Genomic DNA, 23,841 nt, shown 5'->3' on the forward strand with positions numbered 1-23,841 from the left:
AAGTTTTGACCTTTTTTAATCATAGAAGATATCAAACTTGCCTGGCTGTATTACATCTTGAAACAGCTCTAGTTTTTAATCTGTTGACCAAGAAAAGAAAACAAGTACCTTTTAAGGTAAATATGTGTTGTTTTGCAAGGTAGAGGTGCCCATATTTTTCTTAGGCAAGGTACTAGCACTGTCTTTATCGGGGAGAAATTGGCTGATTCACCAGGGTAAAATGATTCAAAGGAATATATTTGAGTTAATATTTTCATCTGCATTGATCCAGTTATTCCCTCTCCAATCTTAGGCTTTCATCTTTTTAACAGGGGCTTGATCAGACATACATGATGGCCTAATTGAGAATAAAACAACACCTTTATAACTGCTTGTCTTATAATTTCTTTCTTTGCCTTCTCCTCATCTATTTCTGCTTTCTGGTGCAGGATACTGGAGTCTCTCTGTATGTTGCCAGAGATATCTTCTGGCTTTCAAACTTAACTTTTAATGGATGACTAATTTTCCTAAGTGTTTCTCTTTCCTGCAAAGCATGGATTTCCCAAGATTTAAGTGTCATATAATTATTATATCTCACATATTTCTCAAGTACATAATATATTTTATACTCAGGATAATTCTCTTGCACTGATAAACTATTGCAGGTCACCATTAATGAAAATTTTAACAAACATATTACTGTTGCATGCTCCACCTATCACAACTGATGAGGACAACATTGCCAGTGAGGCATTGGGTAAACAAGCTACAAAACCACATGTAAAAGTCCACTTTCTAACTGCTTTATCCTGACGAATCTTTGGACCAGCAATCATATGTCTGGTTTCTCTTGAAGCAGTCTCTGAGGTGAAAATTGATATTCAAATAATTGTAAAAGTTAAAGACCAAAAACTTTCAGGAAGTATAGTAAGTGAAGTCAAGCAGAGCAAGAGCTTGAACTACAATGCAGTTGCCTAAAATTTCTCGGTTCATCTGATGGCAAAATATGGAGATGGGTTAGAGTTTTAGCCATGTCTGTAATTGGGATGAAGAGCCAGGCTATTTACATGCCCATCAAGAAATCATTGAACTCTTTTACACGGAGACATAAACTTAGGTGAAGTAGCCTCTTCAATCCAGTAAATTTCCCAGCAAGGAACTCGGCTAACAGCTGTCAATATTGCCAATACCGCACCAGCATCTGGGCAAATGAGTGCCTCAGCCCTGGAGGGATGGGATCTGGGTACCTCACCTTGTATTTACTAAATGATGTGTAGTTTTTCTTACTTTTTATTGTTGCAGAATTACTTGATAATTATGATGAAAAGCAAAGATTTATCAAGGCAGGAAACACAAGGGTTTTGGGGGACATTTAATCTAACACATGTATCATTCATATATTTGCAAAAAAGTGATGAAGTTTGATGATGAATACATGATAATTGAAAGGATAATTGATCTTGTAGGGTTTATTTGCAAGGTCAGATATAGTATAGAGGTTAGTGTTTTATTATATTATTTCCCTATGATGTTTTTATGTCAGTAATTTATATAACATAAGTCAGCATAGAGTACACACACACACAAACACTTTTAATAATTTACCTAATAATTAGCATCAGTCACAACTCGTTACAATTAACTATTTTCCCTTCCTAAACTGCATTATCCATTATTTTAGTCATTCCCTGGAAAATATAATTCTTTAAGCCCTAGCATTCACTTTTCTCCTGTTCACCTGGATAAATTCAACTATTGACCTTTATTTTGCATACAATTAAGCATTTGAACACTATTGAGTAAAGTAAAATGAGAAAAGATTGGTTTTACTTACATCTTATCATCATAAACTTAAATACTAATTACTATTGCCGTGGAATTCTCACATTTAGCTCTTTTTCCTCTCAGGAATAATTTTTTTCATCTGATCTTTCTTCAGATATCCCTAATCTATTAAGAAAATAGAAGTTATCAGGTATTACACCCCCAATATTTCTACCACTAAGTATATCACATCTGCTTCTTCACTTTTCTTGAAGTATGAGTATCTGCCTGTTTTGAGATCCACCAACTAAATTAGCATTCCAGTACCAGAGTACGAAGCCCTAATGGAAAATAAAGGGGAGCTGAATGTGACTTTTTTCAGTGTACCTTTTATGGGATATTTCTTTTAACTAGTGGATGTCTTAATGCTTAGTTGCCCATGACCAGGACATTCCTCACATGAAAAGTTTATTTATCCTTGCAGACATTTTTGCCTGACTCGTGTCCAGTTTATGCCTGCCTGACCATTTCTCTGGAGCTAAGAGTCTGACCTTGTGTTTTCCCCAGCATCCTGGGGAAAACCTGGCCTGCAGCAACCCCTAGTATTTTGATAGAAGGTACAAATTTAATACACTATCACATTTTTTTTTGAACTTACAGATCCTGGGCAGGGAAGTTGCAATGAGTTGGGAAGACAGCTCTCCATTCTCAAGTCATGCAAGGCAGAAATGAAGAGTCAGGAAGCAAGAGAGGGAACATGGCAACTTGCAGTATACATAAAAAAATAGGGTGTGGTCATTTCAAGTTCATGGGCAAATGGGTGAATGATCCCTTTAAAGGAAGCACAGGAAATGGAGGAGCTCAGTCTACTAGGTGGAAATGCCTCTAAGTCCTTATCTCTGGCCATTTTCTGGAGCTCTTTGGATGTGATATAGAACTGAAAACTGTGTCAAAGGTGACTGAGCCCTGCTTCTAGTATGAGCAAGTTAAATCTATATTCAAAATGGATGCCAAGACATATACAATTATACAAATTTACTACACTGACTTCCCGTGACAGGGCATTTCTTGAATATTTGCTTTCAATTCCAACACTTTTCATCGGCTCAAATATATTTTCCCTTGTGATACTGCCTTTCTGTTCTATGTTATTAACTTTAACTTTTCTATTAGATCCTTTCTACTAGAATAAAAATGCTTTATAGATTTTTACTGTCATTAGTAATGAATGAGGAGAGAGAGAGTGGGCAGAGGAGAAAAGAAATAAAAATATCACTTTAATTTCATAGGACAATTTTTTTTTTAATTTTTTAATTTTTTTTTTAATTTTAGTTTTTTTCTTTCTTTACCTGCTCCTTACACTTCAACCAGCCTGATCTAGTTTCCGCCTCTGTGCCTGCAATAAAATTGTTCTTGCTAAGGTTAACAACTACTTTCACATTAGCAAAATTGGTATCTCTCTCTTTACTTCTTTAAAGTCTTGGCAGCATTTATGAAAGTTGAGTGTGTGTATATATATATATATATATGTACGTATGTATTTGAAACAATCTATTATCATTCTTTGAAAATTGTAAATTAGTATTTAGGTAGATAGTTCTAGTGCAAACTATTTAGTTTGAACTAGGGTATAGTTTGTTGCAAGCTTTGTTAGTAAAGAGTTGTTGAGATTCAATCATGGAAAGGATTAGGTTAAGAAAAGAAGAGGTAAACATAGTGGAGGCAAATCTGTGTTTTTTACTATCTTAATATTCTAGACAAAATGAAGTATCTTAGACATATTAAGGGAAATGCTATGACCCACAGATGTATCTTTACTATGTGAGGTCTCTGGGAAGGAATGATCTTGTAGGCTGACTCCATAATAACCTGAAAAGTTGCTTATTATATGAATAATTGACAGCCATGTTTAGTTTTTCTAAGTATCCTTTGATTCTCATGTGGTAAGAACAAAATCAAGAATTTTGTACACTACTCAAATTAGTGCCAGAAAGCACTTTACCTGGAAAACAATTGCTATTACATGGGGCTGGGCTTGATGAAGGCTAGGATGTATATTTTAGATTGGGAGACAGATGGAGGACATATTCAAGAATTAATGCCCTACTAAAAGAAAAAACAAGCTGGGGACTTGGTATTCAAAAATAATTATTATGACCTGAATATCTGTAAGACCTCCGAAAAGTTAAGATATTAGGCAAAATAATGGTGATTTTTAAGTATTTTTGCTTTTCCTGTCCTTAAGAAGTTATAGTGTTGCAGCCATAAAAAATGATGAGTTCACGTCCTTTGTAGGGACATGGATGAAACTGGAAATCATCATTCTCAGTAAACTATTGCAAGAACAAAAAACCAAACACCGCATATTCTCACTCATAGGTGGGAATTGAACAATGAGAACACATGGACACAGGAAGGGGAACATCACACTTCGGGGACTGTTGTGGGGTGGGGGGAGGGGGGGAGGGATAGCATTGGGAGATATACCTAATGCTAGATGACAAGTTGGTGGGTGCAGCGCACCAGCATGGCACATGTATACATATGTAACTTACCTGCACATTGCGCACATGTACCATAAAACCTAAAGTATAATAATGATAATAATAATAATAATAATAAAAGAAAAAAAAAAGAAAAAAAAAGATATAGGTATATATTTGTATATCCCTTTTATGTTCTAAGACTACATCAAGGAAAAAAATTCAATAAATCCATGTAGTATGTTTTAAAAAAAAAAAAAAAAAGAAATTATAGTGTTAATGTTATACTAGTCTTAAATGTTAATCAACATTTAATCAACTTATCAACATTCATTTGTCTATTCATTATAAGGGTTATTTTTTAAAAGATGATTTCTTTCTTTAATCTTCTTAATGCCTATATGAAAGTTCTTATTCAGTATTGTAATATTTGTCTCATAAATTATGCCTTTTCCATTTTGTTATCGGTAATACTTAAACTTTGTTAATAGTGGTATTTTTGGTGTAGCAGTTTTTTTAAAAATGTAATGTTTTTTACATGCCCAGTCATTTACTTTTCATTTCACTGTTTATTTGTTTTTGTTGTTTTACAAGCAACTTTGCCCACAGAGATACCAGTAATAAACATATACTTCAATATGTTTTATAATATTGGGACTTTTTAATGTCTTTTAAAAAATCTAAAGGAAGGTGTTTTTTGCATGTTTGTGTTGGTGTGGGAGCTGGATTCTGGATAAATAATGAACCATCCAAATTTTAAAATGTTCACTATTTCTAATCCATAAATGATTCTTCAATTACAATTTTTTTATAAGATATGGTAATATATTTTATTGCTCAATTCATTACTCAATTGGAGCCAGTTTTTCTACTGTAAATTTAACTTCATTAAATTAGAGACTTTTCTTACGTGTTTAACTTAGAGGAACACTTCTAATCTGAACTTTATTTGGCAATTATTATGCAAAATATGCTTATGATAGCATTTTGTAAATTGTATCTACATTCAGTACTGTTCCATTGATAATGCGCAGATATGATGATTGATTAAAATTCTCAGAGACATTTTTGGTTGTGTTGCTACTATGTATTTATATCTTATATTTAAATATGCATATATGTATTTAGTGAAAAACTGTGTCATATACCTTAGCCATGTATCAGTTAGTGTTTTATCAGAGAAATGGAAGCAACATAAATTATAAAATAAGTGATTCACTGATGTAGCTATTGACATAAAATAAGTTTCTTATTGTAAAGTTTAGACCTTATGCAACTGCAGAAGCTAGTGGAGAAATATATATAAGGCTGTTCTATCAGCAAATGGTAGTAGATCAATGTCTGTTTCATTGACAGTAATATTTAAGCTTTGTTTATAGTGGAATTTTTTCTATAGTAAGCAGCAGTCAGGAAGGAAAGCTAAACATGAAGTGGGGTAGAGCTAGGATGAAGTAGACTATATACTTGAAATTAATAAGCTGCCTGACTTCTATCAGGAACTGGGATGAAGTGTCATTTATTTGCTTATTGATTTTACTTTGGGTTTACTAGTCTTTCAAGTCTATTATTTTGAAATTATATGATCTTAATCCTTGTTATCCAATATGAAAATAAAGCATACTTTATTAAACTGTAAGTAAATCACATTTAGATTTTGTTTTTGGAGTATATTAGGCAAGAGTAAACATGAAAATAAAACAAATTAAAATTGATATACTTGTTATCTTAAATTAGATATTGCTTTTTTAAAAAAATAAAATGCACCAGTTAAAATGAAAGATAGGTGGTTAAATCACTCAAAATAAGCAATAGTGAAAATTGTTTCTTAATTTACCTAATTTAATGGTAGCTATAGAACATAGTAAAGTATAATTGCAGTTATTTTACAAAGAGTTGAAAGAAAAATATGACCCATTTCAAAAAACAAATTAGTGAAAATAAAGTAAAAACATAGCATGACACTTATCTTCTTAGCTTGACTAATTTTTTCTTCTATAATGAAATCTGTGACCTCAGTTTCCAACTGTTTATTTTCTCTTTTAACTTTAGTGAGAAAGCAAAATAAGAACTTTATACAACACACTGCTAAACTGGAAACCAGTAACATTTATTGACTAGATTATAATTAAGATATTATAGAGAGTATCACTTGAAGATGCATTGTTATGATCAGTTTCTCTTTTGAATCATACCATAGAGACTTAGAAATTATATTGGCACTAATTTTTCTTTTATAATTTTCACTTACAAGTGAAATGCTTAGAGTCTGACAAAGTTGCAGAAAATTGCTACCATTAGATTACTAGAGAGATGTGAGACATCAGATATTAGAACATATGCTGCAATACAGGGGCTCACTAACAGGAGACAATAACTGACAGGAATAACTAACAGGAGACAGTAATGACAGAATATATGACAACAATGAGCAGCATACTTGACTTTTAAGCATTTATTTGACAAGAATGTATTGAGTTCTTACTGTGAACCATGCTATGTGAAAGACACAATTTATATTTTCAAAGAAACTTTGTTCTAGAATAAATTTTAAAAGGTAAACAATTATAATACTGATTAATAAATACTACGAAAGATTAAACAACCTGTGCTTTTAATGTAAATAATGGGACCAAATAACGATATTTTGTGTGCATTTGTAACAAAGACTAGAAGTTTGTTAGGAGGTGTGGTGTCTAAACTGTGACATGAATAATGTGTAATTAAATGAAAGCACAAACTGATCATATTAGTTTTAAAACTTTTTTGTGCTTAACACCTTTTCTTTGCTACATAGCTGCTCTTAGAATGAAGAAAAAACATGTTTACTCAGACTACAAAGTACTTCAAATTTGGTTATTTATTTACATCCCCAATCAAATCACATCTGATATTACTTCTCCCTTTCTTCTCTGCTTTCTCTGATTAAATATCCCCAGTTTTCTGTTGTTTCCTCTGTGCCTATTTTCTTCCTATAAATGTTCAGTTCTTCTGTTATAGTTGTCTATGCTCAGCTCTTTGTTCTTCGAGTCAGAACTCTGAAACATTTCTTGGCTCCCTTGTTACTTTACTTCCTCTTAGGGAAAGCTATTAGAAAGTGTCAAATCCTTCAGTATTATATATCCTTGAAGTTCAGTATGCAGGTTGTCAGACCATTAAATACATGAGTATATAATACAAGTATTGTTTCAAATTTAAGCTGTTATTGCAGACTTGCTTTTCAATTGGTTGTTCATACCATCAAATACTTGAAATAAATATTCGTTGTGATTTTTAATAAATCTTGATTTATTTTCTAAGTTATCTATACCAGAAAAAGAATGAAATTTGAAATGTGATAATGAATGTTAAGAAGTTTAATTAAGTATTTCAAATTTAAGCTGTTATGGCAGACTTGGTCCTTAATTGGAATAAATCAGTATGGATGCCACATTAAGGAATGCTTTTACTCCGTTTTTTGAAGAGAAAATATTTAAAGGGTGCTTTTATCTAGAAAACATAATAGTGTATTCTTGCTAAAGTATCTTTATCAATATTGATTCTCTTGTTCAGTGCCTCAACTTAATCATATCAACATTGAGAAGTTCACGATCTCACAAGATGTCATGCTGATACATTGTATTAATGAAATTCCTTTGTTAAAACATGCAGGCACCCTGTATTCCTTGCAAATAAACAGATTTAATAAAGAATGGTAGATTATTATGATTAACATGCATTGGCAATTCAGTGTTGTGGAATATGTGTTAAAAGAGCACTGAAAGTGAAGGAAGAAGTGCCACCCTTGATGGCTCATGTGTATGCAAGTAAAGCATGAAAACTTTCCCAGACAGCCATTGAGACATCTCCATCCCATTTTCATATATAAGAACCTCCCCGTCTAGTCTTTACTAGATGAAAAGCAGACAGTATTTTATTAGTGTTATAGTCTCAGGTGAAAGTGGTCCTAAAGGGCACTGGAAAAGTAAAACCCTCTCAGTGGGTAGACTTGAAAGATCCAGTTTGTCTAAGTTTGGTATCTGTTCAGACTTATAGGCACTGACAAGGAACCATAAGGAAGCATATTTGGTATATGGGTGACAGGGAATTTTTGAAAATCAGTAAGCAAAATAGCCTCACAGAAAGGGCCTAGAGTAAGAGAAAGTTTCACCCAGTACAAATATTACAGAAAAAGTCTTCCTAATCTGAAGATGAGGGAGGCCCATTCACTGGATACCAACTGAACACCTTTCTTAGCCACCATAGAGTTTTTGAATTGGGATTGCAAACAGTGTCCACAGAGTTATAGATGTCTAGTATCAAAAACGAAAGGAAAATAAACACACATACACACAAAAAAAACTTTATCAAAGATGCTGAGTACTTAATTTGTAAATAAATACAACCACATTTGAGCCCCTGATATCATATCTCCGGGGAACTGGCTAACTCCTAAAGGCATTTTGTCTACATTAGAACCCATGCATAGTGGAGTTCATTCATTCATTCTGGAGGTGGTTACCCCAGGATGCTGTTGAGGAGTTTCTATCATTCAATGCCCTAAAACTGATCTATTTTCTTACCATTCCTAAGCCTGATTTCAGACCCTCCTGCCAATTTGAAATATATGCAATATTTAGTGAACAAATATTAATTCCTATTGTCTGCAACCTAATGGTGCTAACATTATACAATTTAAAGAAGAGAACATATTTCAGATATATTAAGAAGAAAATATAGACAATATTTAAAGATTGATTACATGCTACAATGGAACATAAAAAGATTAATGTTCAAGATTTACTTGGCCACTAAATTAAGGATCATTTCACTCCCTGACTTCAGAAATAATGAAAGTAAGGTACAGGGAGAAAACGGGGACATAATAAATAATTATATAGCTACTTCTCTTAATAATGATAACAATAAAATGTCAAAAATAATTCACATTGATGTAGCATTATGTGCCAGGCACTTAGTGCTTAACATATATTAAGTCAACTCCCACAAAAGTCCTGTATAATAGTAGTAATTTTGCACTTCTTTTACACATAAAGAAATTGTGATATTTAGATTTAAAAAATATATAAAGTTATACAACTAGTAACTGATAGAGCAGGGATACAAACCCAGTACGATATTAGAGTCTACTCTGATATTCTGATGAGTCCAGCTTTAACATCTAAGATTTTGGTAGCTACTTTATATTCATTAGGAAGCTGTTTTATGGGTCTGAAACTCAATAAATAGTTCTAGAGTAGATATATATTTTGTAAGTTTGTCAAAATACAAATGATGATTGAGTGAAGGAATAAACCATATAGTTAAGAGTTTGAGATTTAGAGTAAAACTATCTGAGTTCAAATAGTGCTAAATACTGGTTCTTCTTTACTACATCTGAAGGCACAAGTTAAACAAAATATTCCATATTTGTTGTCTGCTGAACAAGTAAGTAACTCTTTTTAGTAAATATTTTTCTTCAAGTATACTGCAAAAACTCAAAATAGATAACTTTTTATAACAAAACAAAAAACAGAGAGAGAAAAAATATTTTTATTGTATATTTTCTGAAGTCAATGAAAAGCAGAAGCAGATATTCACATGAGCATTTGAACAATGGTCAATGTGTGCATCTCTTTTTTCATTTCATACATTTTCATATATACGTATGTACGAAATATATACATATATTTACAAATAAATACATATACATATACACATATATATAGATGGATAGATAGAAAGAGAGAAAGAGAGAGATAGAGAGATTAACTTGCAGTTGTGAGAAATAATATGGAGAGATTCTGTGTATCTTTAACCAGTTTTTCCAGTGGTAACATCTTTTAAAACTATAGTACAGCATCACAACCTGATAGTGAGGTTGATATGGTCAAATACAGAAAATGTTCATTATCATAAGAATCTCTCATCTTGCCCTTTAAACTACACCCTCTTCTGTCTCACCCATACCACCCTCTAAATCTTTGGTAATCACTATTCTGTAATTCATATCCATAATTTTGCTATTTCAAGAATGGTATATAACTGGAATTATATAGTATATAAACTTTTAGCATTTTTTTCACAGGCATGATTATCTGGAGGTAGTTATTGTGCATGTCAATGGTTTGATTTTTTTTTATTATGCAGAGTAGTATTTCATGTTATGGATACAACATGGTTTGATCAATCATTCACCTGTTGAAGGACAAACTGGTTGCTTCTAGTTTTGGGCTACTTCAAATAAAGCTGCTACAAAAATGCATGTACATGTTTTTCTGTGAACTTAAGTCTTAATTTCTACAGGATAAAGACCCAAGAGTGCAGTAGCTATGCTGTATGGTAATTTCATGGTTTTTGTTGGTTTCTATGTTTATATGTTGGTTTTTAAGAAACTGCTCAACTTCTTTCCAGAGTGGCTGCACCATTTTACATTCCCATCAGCAATGTCTGAATAATCCAGTTTCTCTGCATTCTTGCTAGCATTTGGTGGTGTCACTATTTTTTATTTTAGCAGTTCTAACAGGTTTTTAATTTGGATGTCCTTATAGCTAACAATTCTGAATACCTTTCATATGCCTATTTGCCATCTACGGATGTACCACGCATCTTTGGTAAAATGTCTCCTCATGTCTTTTGCTCATTTCCTAATTGTCCTAGTTAGTTTTTTTTTACTACTGTTTTTTGAGAGTTTTTAAAAATATTTTCCAGATATTCGTCCATTACCAGGTATGTAACTTGCAATATTTTACTCCAATCTGTAGCTTGTCTTTTCATTATCATATCAGGGACTTTCACAGAGAAAAAGTTAGAACGTTAGATTCTTATTGTTATCCCACAGATCCTTGAGTCTCTGTTATTATTTATTTCAGTCTAGTTTAAATCTGTTGTTAAGATTAGGTAATTTATATTGTCTTATTTTCTTGTTCATGGATCCTTTCCTCTATCTTCTCCATTCTGCTCTGGATCCCATTCAAAAAGTTTCTATTTTGTTTATTGCTTTATTCAGTACCAATATTCTTCTTTTGGTTCTTCTTTATAGCTTCCATTTCTTTGATGTGATTTTCCATTTTATTGTTAAGGCTTTTCATTTGTTTCAAGCATGTTATAAAGTGTTTCTTGGAGCTTTCTTATTATAGCTGTCTTAAAATCTTTGTTATATAAAACCAAAATCGGTCATCTTTTGTGGGCACCTATTGATTTTTTCAGTTTGAGGTTTTCTTATTTCTTGATATAAATGATTTTTGATTGAAAATTGACATTTCATATTTTAAGATTTTATTTCAGTTAAGCCTTTACAAACGGGCTTCTAACACTGTTAACAGCAAGAGAAAGGGGAATTCTACCTTATTACCATCAAACAGATGTAGATTTTTCACTCTGCTTTTATCAGCACCCTGGTGAGGAGGTCCTTGTTGCCACATTGCAGGAGTGGGAGTTTTTAGTCCCCACATGGATTTCTTTCTTTTTTCTTTCTTTTATTTTTTTTTTTGGACAAAGTCTTGCTCTATTGCCCAGGGTGGAGTTCAGTGATGCGATATCAGCTCACTGCAAGCTCCGCCTCCTGGGTTCATGTCATTCTCTTGCCTCAGCCTCCCAAGTAGCTGGGACTACAGGCGCCCGCCACCAAACCTGGCTAATTTTTTTGTATTTTTTTTAGTAAAGACGGGGTTTCACCATGTTAGCCAGGATGGTCACGATCTCCTGACCTCGTGGTGCATCCTCCTTGGCCTCCTAAAGTGCTAGGATTACAGGCGTGAGCCACCGTGCCCGGCCCCCACGTGGATTTCTTTGGCACTACAGTGAGAATGGCCTCATTACTGATGCGCAATTGTGAAAATCTTGACTCTCCACTAAGCAACCCCTTACACTACCCGAGAAGTGAGGGGTAGGAGCACACCTTACTGCCAGTGAAGGTGGGACCCCAGGTTCCTTTTGTGGCCTCCACTGATTCCCTGAAAGGAAGCAGTATATTACCTGCAGTCAGGGTGGAAAATTCTGGCACCCTGATTGTCTTCTTTGATAGTAACAGCAGAGTATTGGGCCACCTCTCTACAGCATTGACAGGGTAGAGATCTAGATCACCATTCAGTCTATGAATGTTTCATTGGGTCTGACACCCAGTTTTCCATGCAGTATTGGACTAGACTAAAACAATTATCGTACAAAAGTTTACTGTCTTTTCCTGATTGCTTTCTTTGTCCTAGTAGGGCTTTTATTATCTGTGTCCATTGGCTATTCTGATTCACCAGCTGCTTCAACTACACGTTGTAGAAAAATGAAGCAAAAAGAAAACCCAGGAAACTCAGCGCCATAATGATTCCTCAGGTCCTGATTTCCTTAACTGGTCAGCATTTTTCTTTCCACTTTTCAGAGGCTTCTTAACATTTGTTTTACATGTAATGTACAATAATTTTAATTGCACTTAGTAGAAGGAATAGAATATGTGCATCTACTTCATTTTGTCAGAAGCAGAAATTGACAATGGTTGTTTGGAAATGTGACAAAGAGGGTGATCTAAACTTTCATAAGTTGACTAATTAATGGAAGAAGAAACATAATATGTAATATGAAGGGGACTCAAATTGGAAAGCCCTGAAATAGAACTGAGATAACTTTTCCTGAGTGTGTCGTTTAAAAGATATATTGTTTTAAAGTGAATCTTGGCCTTTTTTAAACTTTGCTTCCCTTGATTATATGATTTTACGACTGCTGATTTCAGCCGAGAAGAACTAATTTTTAAAAAATTATCTAAATCTTGAGAAATGTATCTTTAAAAACATTCAATGCATTTCAGCTTCAATTGCAGTTATCTTATTGTCAAATAATAAAGTGATTATGTTTTCCCCTTTCTAGGAACAACTTAGATAGGTGTATTTATTTTTTTAGATTAATAACAGATAAACATTATAGAAGGTAATTTATGCACATGAGTATGGTCTTGGCTCCAGAATATTGAAAACACCCATATATTTCTTAAATTGTCATAGTATTTGCATATTTCTAGTATATTGGGGCAAATACCTCAAGAAAAATGTTAAGAATGCCAGACATAAACCTTGAGTGAAAACACACATTTTTCTCTCCTGCCTCTGTTGATAATATCCTTAAATGTTAGCATTGATTGTATATTGTACCTAGAACAGAGTTCAAATTAGTAGTACAGAATACAGTAGTATGTCTATAAAATATTCATGAGGTTTTGTCTTTGACTTTTACTTGTGACATCTTGCAAGTGGTCACCTTGTCAACTGTTTTCATAAAGATAAGAAGATTTTCTAAAAGATGAAGATTTATATTAGTATTTTCCTTCTATTTTTCCTGCCGTAGATAAAGAAGGCCATGCTTACATGGAGGTGCTTAGCATCAGGAGTATAAGATACAACACGGACACCAATAATAGAAGAAGGGAATTCTCTAAGGAGAGCTCTCCTTAGGAAGTCCTGAGGGGTTTGCAAATGAGCAAAATTAAGTCATCTTACAACTCATCAACAAAGATAATGATATAAATATATAAATAATAACTAAAATAAATTAAAAACCAAATAGCCCTCATAGATGTGTAGTTTGTGGTTTTAATAACCTTATTTTAAATGTCAAAAATTATTCAAAAAAGAAACTTTTTGCTGAGCATGGTGGGTCACACTTGATTGGTTGAGCTCAGAAGTCTGAGACTCTGAGACCAGCCTGGGCAACATAGGGAGACACTTGTGTCCTCAGCTAATAGGAAGGCTGAGGGGGCAGAAGTGCCTGAGCCATGGAGGTTGACACTGTAGTGAGCCATGATCATACAACTATACTCCAGTCTGGGTGACAGAGTGAAACCTTGTCTCAAAAGAAAAGAAAAAAAAAAAAAAAGAAAAACTTTTAAAATTGTAAAAGAAAAAAAATACACAACTTTCAGAAGAATAATTTTAAACACCACAATAAAAAGTAACACTAAAGCTTCTGAATTAACCACACACAATTTTTGTAATAAACTTTACAAACCAGAACTGAATTCTGTCAGATTCAAATGTTATGTTAATAACCAGCAGATGTTTCTCTGCTCCATGCAACAAGAACAGTAATTTATATTCTGTATTTTGGGGCCATGAATTAACTGCCAGCAGAGCAAGCTTTATAAATACTAGAAAAATGTACTATCCAGCAAAGAAAAAATGACCTACTTTCAATGAAACCCATTCATAAGAATTTTTTTTCTAAATTGTGCTTTATTACATTTAGGATATATTTATAGTATATTGATTACAATTATTCAATTGATTCTTACTTGATAGAACCTGAGTACTACTAATGCTGATACAAAGTAAATACAGATAAGTAGAGTAGCAAAAAAAAAAAAAAAATGGGCAAATAAGAATAGAGACAGACATTTTAAATTTTTGTTTATGGTCACAGTATGAAACTTAAAAGCTTAACTGAACCATTTAAAAATAATTTTATCCTAAAAGGAGAACATCTAAGTAGAAATTTCCATTTTCTGTAGGAAAAAAATTGTTTAGCCAAGATTTAAAAAGCACTGATCCCAATAAAGATAACTCATGGATTCTTTAAATCTATTTATCTCTGAATATGAGACGAATGATTTCAGACTGCATAATGAAATGTAATACTGAAATTTTTGAAATCACCACGCAGACAATTTTTATCATAAACTTTACAAACCATGCTAAACTCATGTGACTCAAATGGAGTAATGGGAAATGCATCTCTCTTCCACTTTAAAAGCAGTAAACAAAATCACAGACAAAGTATGTCAACCATTTTCAAGATGTAGACAATAAGGCAATGATCCCTGAGATATGGAAAACAAAACAGCCAAATCCTACAATTAACTCAGTTTATCTGCTAGAGAAAATTTCCAAGCCGTGACGCAGGAGGGAGGAAGTGGAGCCCAGATTTTTTCCTGAAATGAGCAAACAAAATTGACAGTCTGAAGTCTAAAAGGAAGCTGCAGTTCACAGGGGGAAAATATAAAACAGAAAACAGGAGAGAGGTGGGAGGGAGAAAAATAAAGAGAGAATCAAAAAGAGGAGGAGAAAATAGGAAAAGAAACAATGAGCCATCCAAAAGATCTGTGGGGAACAATGCACAAAAGAAAATAAATAATTGTTTTTCCGACAAGTGAGCATGAAAACCCTTATAATTCTTAGGGGTATTGCACAAACTGTTTAGAATAGGAGCTGAAAATTTAGCCCTAAAATAAATGTTGCTCTGGCCCTACATAATAAAACTCATGAAGAAGACCTCAACACAAGGAAACTTGCTTGCAAGTAATTTAACTGTGGCATAGATCAAAGCTCAAAATGTTTGTAGAATGCAAAAATACCCAGCACACAACAAAGTAAAATTTTCAATATCTGGCATCAAATGAAAAATTACCAGTCAAACAACAAAGCGTATAAATATGGCATATACTGAGGTGAAAACAAGGTCAATTGAATCAGACCCAGAAATGATAGCAGACAACACTAATTATTCAGCATATATATATGTATATATATTATATATATAAAATGACAATATGTTTTATAAGTTAGAGGAGGATTATACATGTTAAATAAAAACTCCAAACATATAGAGACCCAAAATGAATTTCTGTATATAAAACTTAGTGTTCACGATGAAAAATGTGCTCATATCAACAGCTTATTAAACATTGTCAAAGAATATATATGTGATCTTGAAGTCATAGAATAGAAATTATCTCAAATGAAAGGAAAGAAGAGATGTAAAAGCATTTTAAAGTGACAGCTGTAGAACAACATCAAGAGGGCTTGCATATATGTTATTTGTAGTCACACAAAATAGGGGGAACATAAGAAATATTTGAAGAAAGAAAATAATTTGGTGAAAATACGTGCCTTCAGATAATAAAGGTCAGCCATCCCAAACACATAAAACCTGAAAAAAAAAACTATGCTGGGCACATTATAAACAAATTACATATGTCAGTGATAAAGAAAAAAAATTCCTAAAAGCAGAGATGGGGAAAAAAAAAAAAAAGACACATTACCCACAGAAAAATAAAGTTAAACTGGAAAGTTTCTTGCCTGAAAAAAATTGCACGACAGGAAACAGTACAGCACTATATTTAGAATAATGAAAGGGTGGGTGGGTTAGTGGGTGGAAATGATCAAATTAGAGTTTTATACCCATCACAAACATCTTTTAAAAATACAATTGAAATAAACATATTTTTTCAGTTATACACAAGATGAATGGATTAACCACTGGAAGACCTGTACTATTACAAATGTTAAAGAAAGTCTTTCCAAGAAAGAAAAAAGGCAACTTAATGGAAACTTGTGTCTACCAAATCGAAAGAAGAGCAATGGGAATCCTAACTATGTGAGTAAATATAACATTTAAAAATTATTTAAATTATTTTGAAAGTTGCCTATTAAAAGCAAAAATAAGGCCAGGCACAGTGGCTCACGCCTGTAATCCCAGCACTTTGGGAGGCCGAGGCAGGCGGATCACCTGAGGCTGGGAGTTCGAGACCTGCCTGACCAACATGGAGAAATCCTGTCTCTATTAAAAATACAAAATTAGCTGGGCATGGTGGCACATGCCTGTAATCCCAGCTACTTGGGAGACTGAGGCAGGAGAATTGCTTGAACCTGGGAGGTGGAGGTTGCGGTGAGCCGAGATCGAGCCATTGCACTCCAGCCTGGGAAACAAGAGTGAAACTCCGTCTCAAAAAAAAAAAGCAAAAATAACAGTAATCTATTTGGTGTCTTATAAAATAAAATATAAGACTTAACTTGTATGACAACAATAAAGAAAGGCCAGGAAAATAAAAAGGAAATACACTGTTGTAAGCTTTACCATACACAAACAGAAGGCATTGTAATATTGCTGAATTTAAGATCAGAAAAATTAAATTTTTTAAAAAAGTTAAAGAATTATATCTTTTGATAGTCTTTTCTTGGTAAGCTGCATATGACTCATTAAACTATCATATAATTTTAGGATGGTTTAAAATATTTTGTTAAAATTCTAGTGCATATATTTAAATATAAAATGCATAAAAATTATACTTAGTAACTCATTTATTCAGTATTTGTGATGGCTAGTTTTATGTGTCAATTTAGATATAGTATCTTAAACACTAATCTAGGTATTGTTGTGGGGGTACTTCATAGATGTGGTTATATCTACAATCAATTGACTCCAATTAAAGATTATATAGTTAATGTAAGCAAGCCTTATTCAATCAGTTGAAAGGCCTCAAGAGCAAAACTGAGGCTTCCCTAAGGAAGAAGAAATTCTACCCTAAGACTGCAGCAGCCTCTATTAGAGAGTTTACCACCTGCCAGCTTGTCCCACTGATTTAACACTTGCCAATCCTCACAACAGTCAATTATTTCAAATATATCTTATTATAAGTAATATTATAAGTAATATAAGATATACTTATAATATACCATATACCATGATGTATTTACACATATATTTGATAAATATAGTATAATGTAAAAACACAAACTTCATGTCTTAACAATTGTTTTCCAAATCTCCAGTTTTGCCCATAGCTAGATCAGCCTTTGTGACTGAAAGCCCATGTCGCTTAGCCCGTAAAAACCTCCATTTCTGCCACTGTAACCACTTTGTTCATGATCTCATTGGGCAATAAAAGAAGTGGCTGGGGAAAAAGGATGACTGGTATTGACTAAATGGGTAATTCTATCCACTTGATTATTAAAATATTCCTCTGTTGAGGTCACCTTTTGGTGGGCATTCACATAGGACAAAATTGTCTTCCCATTTTTGCCCATTCAGAGAGTTCTAATTTGCTTATCTGTTCCCCATATTACTTTGGCATGAATTTTCTGATTGTATTCCTTCCTAAACTCTAGTTATCCAGCCAAACAATGGGTTACAGCCTATGAATAATATATAATCACACATCTGGCCATTTCTCCTTCCAAGCAAAGTGCACAACAGGTACACCTGTTGAACTTATGCCCACCAGGAAGATTTCTCTTCACCATGATCCTTTAGGGCCTGTCCCAGAAAATTGATGTAGTGCTGCAGCTGTTCACTTTCAGGTGGTGTCTGCATATCATGCAGAACCATTTGTAAACCAAGCCCCATTATTCTCTTCATCTGTCAACTGATTGTAGGATAATCCTTGTAAGGCCATAGGTTCAGACTGAGAGAGAAGGCAATGCAGCAAGAGTGGAAACCATGAACATTTGGGCCCCTTGTTCATGTAACTAACTTGTGCCTTCAGGGCTTGTTCTAGCCTGATCATACATGTAACACTTCCACTTGATAATGGAGTATTTATGGACATTCCCCCAACATGTATGGTTTTGTGGGTCAGATAACACTAAATTTTGATAGGCAGCTCAGATCACGCATTGACTTGGTGTCTATGTATTCAGTTTCTACTAAGGTCTAGTAGCAGACCAAGAGCTAACTCTCAAAAGGAGAGTCTTATTTACGAATGATGGCATGAGAAACTTGCTCCAAAATTCTAAAGTCCTAAGCAGTGATTTACATACAGGGGCCTGCTGAAGGCTTCTTACAGCATGCTTATCTGCCACTGAACTTTAAGAAACATTGGATCTTTTGGATCATATGCCCTAGGTGCAGAGCAGTTTGCACAGAAGCCTTGACATGTTACAGAGCCTTCTCTTACTCTGTGCCCCACTCAAAACTGGCAGCTTTTGGGGTCATGTGAAAAATAGGCTAGAGTAACACACTCAAATGAAAAATATGTTGCCTCCACAAGCCAAATAAGCTTACCAGGCACTGTGCTTCTTTGTTGGTTGTAGGAGGAGTGGGATGCAACAACTTATTCTTCACCTGAAAAGGCATATCTTGTCATGCCCCACGTCTCTGGAGCCCTAGAAATGTCACTGAGGTTGAAGGTCTCTGAATTTTAATTGGCTTTATTTCCCACCCTCTGACATGCAAATGTCTTACAAATAAGTCTAGAGTGTTTGCCACTTCTTGCTCAGTAGACTCTAGCAGTATAATGTTATCAGTGTAATGGACCATTGTATTGTCTTGTGGAAGAGAAAGGTAATGTCTGTAAACCAAATTATGACAGAGTTGAAGAGTTGATATAACCACTGAAGTAGGACAGTGAAGGTCTATTTCTGACCTTAATGGCTAAAAGCAAATTGCTTGTAAACAAGTATGAAGCCTTATAAACAAGTATGAAGAAAAAGGCATTTGCCAGATCAATAGCTGCATACCAGGTATCGGAGGATGCGCTAATTTGCTCAAGCAATGAAAACAGATCTGGTAGAGCAGCTACGAGTGGAGTCACCACTTAGTTAAACTTATGGTAATTTACTGTCTTTCTCTCTACAGGCCAAATAGGAGAGTAGATTGGGGATGTAGCGGGAATCACCACCCTTACATCTTGGAAGTTTTTAATGGTGGCACTAATCTCTGCAATCCTTCAAGGAATGCTGTATTTTTTTTAATTTACTATATTCCTGAGTAGAGGCACTTCTAATTATTTCCATTTAGTCTTTCTGAATGACTATGATACTAGTCAATATAAAGTAAAAAGCAATCTAAGGCAAGTACAACACAAATGTTACTGAGACAATTTAAGCACATAATTGCCAAAAATATTTTGCTATTTATTGAGCTTACTCATAAGAATGTGCCTTATTAGGCACTCTAAGAACATTATTTTAGCAAGGAATGGTGTTGCCTATCCTGTGTTATCGACTTGGAGGGTAATATAATTCCTTGGATTGATGAAGGTATTAAGAGAGTGTATGTTAATAAAGAAACAACTGTCAAAAAGTTTCTGCTAAATATATTATTAGAAACTAATTTAATATGGAAAAGGACATGAAAATTTGAATTTTAAGCATCAAGAGAACAATTCATTTATATACTGAAAGCAGTAACCCCCAAACAGTCGAATGTTATTTAAGAATAATTTTAATCTAATGGTATTAGTGTCCAATATTTATAAGCCTAGAAATTAGATTAACTGACAATACTCAACAAATGGTATAGTTACAGTATTATTGATGTTAGTTTTCTAATTCACACAAAAAGCTATCAAATATAGGCAATTTTCCTATTTGGTTATGCATAAAATTTCTATACATAAAAGTTAAAATGAAGTTGACAATTTTATTATTCAGACCACACAGATATTTCTTAGAATAACAATTATCAATACCCACCTAGCAATTTTTAGTCTATATGTCATCTATACATACACAATCATATTCAGTTCTCACTCCTGAGAGGCAATTTTAGTTAGTTTTATAGATGAGGCACTTTGAGTGGCTGTGCAAATAACTATTCAACGGATTCCCTGGGAATTCGAAATATGTTGGCACTTTACATACATAAACTTATTTAATTCTTTCAACATTCTGATATTATATTTAATTCTTTCAACATTTAGATATTATAAATGCACATTTTGTAGAAGAAAAAATACAAAGTAAAAAAAATTACAAAATTACATTTATCTTCAAATCATGGAGTTAATATTAAATCCAGTTCCAATGTCTCTGCTTATTTTCAGTCATGCTAAGATAATTAAGCAAAACAAAACTGCATTTACCCCAAGATTACATGCAGTAGGTAAATGCTAGAAAAATGGTCCCTAGTCTAATAAAATGTTCATAACTTCTTATACATTTTAGGACCAGTGGGGAAATTACAGAAGCACTCCAGTGAAATGACATCTTAATTTAACACAGAAGAGGTGAAAACTATAACTTACAAAACAGATCATTTCATTTGAGTTCAGTTGTTCATGGCAAGATCAGAGCTAACGTGAGACTGCTTTTAGGAGAAAAGAATGTAATAAATGGGAAAAAATGGTCATTTGCTTAATTTGTATTCATTACATGTCAGGTATTAATTTCTCATTTTCAAAATAATTACTTCATTTTAGATGCCTTACATCCAATGAATGAATGCAGAAACAAATGAATGAAGAAACCATAAATAAGTAAATAATTTTTAAAAACCAAATAGGATAGAAGAGGAATCATGAGCTGACATTCAATGTATTGTACAAGGTACATAATTGTTTCAACCAATTTGAGTGTAACTCATAATACTTTATACATTTTAAAGAAAAAATATTTTTATATTCTGGTCGCAGTATATGATCATTTTGGGAAAAATAAGTGTGAAAGCACTTTAAAAATACTACTGGATTAAATTTTGTAAAAGTTCACAAAGGAGCACTGTGTGACATGGAAATTATATCTGCTCAAGGACTTAGAGTGCAAAAGCAACTTGGCTAATGCTGAAAGGAATGATGCTCTGGGGAAAAAAAGGATTCTAATAAAAATGGAAATGATGACTTACTACATTCCTACGCTTCTTCAGGCTACTGATCATCCTGCCATTGTATGCACCATCACTTTGCCATTTATCATTGCAGGGTAGACTGAAGAACACTTTTGCAGCTGACTAACAACTCTTGATATTGAGAAAGTTATAAGAATTATTTGCAAATCTCCTGTCAGATTTGCAAAGGATGCTGGCATTTCTCCATGAGGCAGGTATACAGGCAACATTTTGTGAAATTGTTTGTCTGACAAAATTGTGTGAAATTTTCCAGAATTAAAACAGCATGTAAAATTTAACTTCTATAACTTTCTTTAAAATAAAGGAAAACTTAATGTGATTAGAACACTTATAATTGATTATTGGTGAATAATAATGGCTTTGGTTGGCAATCTCTTAAAAACTAATGTGAGCAATGAATTGTATCAATTAGGGAAAACAAAATGTAATCAGAAAATTACACAGTAACACTTCAGACCCTTTGTTTTCAGAAGTACAAATGTAAGTGAGATTTTAAAATTCTGTCTCTTATTATTTTTTTCAACATAAAAAAATTTTGAGGCTGGGCTCAGTGGCTCATGTCTATAATCCAAGCACTTTGGGAGGCTGATACCAGTGGATTACCTGAGGCCAGGAGTTCGAGACCAGTCTGGCCTACATGGCGAAACCCTGTCTCTACTGAAAATACCAAAAAAAAAAAAAAAAAATTAGCTGGACATGGTGTCAGGTGCCTGTAATCCCAGCTACTAGGGAGGCTGAGGCAGGAGCATTGCTTGAACCTAGGAGGCGGAGGCTGCAGTGAGCTGAGATTGTGCCATTGCACTCCAGCCTGGGCAACAACAAGAGCAAAACTCCATCTCAAAAATAATTGAGTATAAGCTGCTTAAACTTTTATATTTGGAATTAATTGGGATAAGGATAAGTTGCATATCAATCGTTTTGTGCTACCACATAAGCCTCTATTGTTTCTTTTTTTAAAAAGTGATGTGGTATAAGCACAATTTGATGACATGATTACATTTTTAAAAACACCTCAGCCTAAAAATTTGTCGATATTTTTGACACTTTTGCCTGGTTCATGTCTGATCTTATATAAGCTGATTTGTTAGTGACATACAGTGAGGAATTTAAGAGGACTCCACAGGGCTCTTCACTGGCCCCTAAATTTCTGTCAATCAATATTAATGTGATATTTCTGAAAACAGTGGACAAAGCAAATTTATAACAATCTTGTTTGGATAATGCTTTAAAATAACTTTTCTCAATGTCTGGAGATGTTTTGAAATATACTGAAAGTTCCATGGTAGTTGAGAAGTTATAGAATGGATATCAGGTGAGGAAAAAGGGAAGAAGGGTTTGATGGGAGAGTTAAATGGTGGGGAAGTACAAGAAACAAAAAAATATATAGAGTATATTCAACTGTGTGTGTGTGTGTGTATTTGTGTGTGTGTGTAGATATATACAGTTGAATGTACAGTATATATCAGTTGACCCTTGAATAACTTGGAGTTTCAGGGCACTGACTTCCCTATACACTCAAAACTTTGTGTGTAACTTTTGACTCCCTAATAACATATAATTAAAATTTTCATAGAAAGATTACTAATTGAAAGACTTAAGAGTCTATATATCTTCCTCTGAGCTTCCATTTATTTGTGGTTTTTTTTCCCCTAGAGGTGTTTTAATGCCTTGGATAACCTAGTATATTTTGGAGTATGGTAATTAATCCCTTTGATTCAATGACTCAGGAAGGTTCTAAATTTACATTTTATTATTGATATTAACTAGTCAAATCTATCATTGGAAAAAAGGTAAATTGTGCCAGAAGTTTAAAATTAACAAAATATAATTTGAAGTATACATTTTGTCACCAAAGGCAAAATAGTTCTCCTCATTTTTTTATTGTGAACATCGTCTTTCTTTACTTAAAATGACATGTGCCACAATAAATAGTAAAGACTTGGAACCAACCCAAATGTCCGACATCGATAGACTGGATTAAGAAAATGTGGCACATATACACCATGGAATACTATGCAGCCATAAAAAAGGATGAGTTCATGTCCTTTGTAGGGACATGGATGAAGCTGGAAACCATCACTCTTAGCAAACTATCACAAGGACAAAAAACCAAACACCGCATGTTCTCACTCATAGGTGGGAATTGAACAATGAGAACACTTGGACACAGGAAGGGGGACATCACACACCAGGGCCTGTTGTGGGATAGGGGCAGGGGGGAGGGATAGCATTAGGAGCTGTACCTAATGTAAATGACGAGTTAATGGGTGCAGCACACCAACATGGCACATGTATACATATGTAACAAACCTGCATG

At 33.7% G+C, this 23,841-nt stretch overlaps 1 long non-coding RNA gene across 11 annotated transcripts in view; it reads left to right on the forward strand.

The window, feature by feature from the left end:
* Positions 1-23,841, forward strand: part of LOC134761271 (uncharacterized) — a 50,828-nt gene that overhangs the window by 23,520 nt on the left and 3,467 nt on the right. For 3 of the 11 annotated variants that reach the window (XR_010139681.1, XR_010139679.1, XR_010139675.1), the window contains 4 exons: positions 16,412-16,556; positions 18,992-19,087; positions 21,100-21,226; positions 21,598-21,718. This is a non-coding gene — a long non-coding RNA (uncharacterized LOC134761271). Of the gene's footprint in view, positions 1-2,403; positions 2,699-12,412; positions 12,550-16,411; positions 16,557-18,991; positions 19,088-21,099; positions 21,227-21,597; positions 21,719-23,841 lie in introns of all 11 variants that reach the window. The other 8 variants (XR_010139682.1, XR_010139678.1, XR_010139672.1 and 5 more) reach the window with 4 other exon arrangements.

The sequence above is a fragment of the Pongo abelii genome, chromosome 3 (genome assembly GCF_028885655.2).
Source record: "Pongo abelii isolate AG06213 chromosome 3, NHGRI_mPonAbe1-v2.0_pri, whole genome shotgun sequence".
Taxonomy (NCBI): Eukaryota; Metazoa; Chordata; class Mammalia; order Primates; family Hominidae; genus Pongo; species Pongo abelii.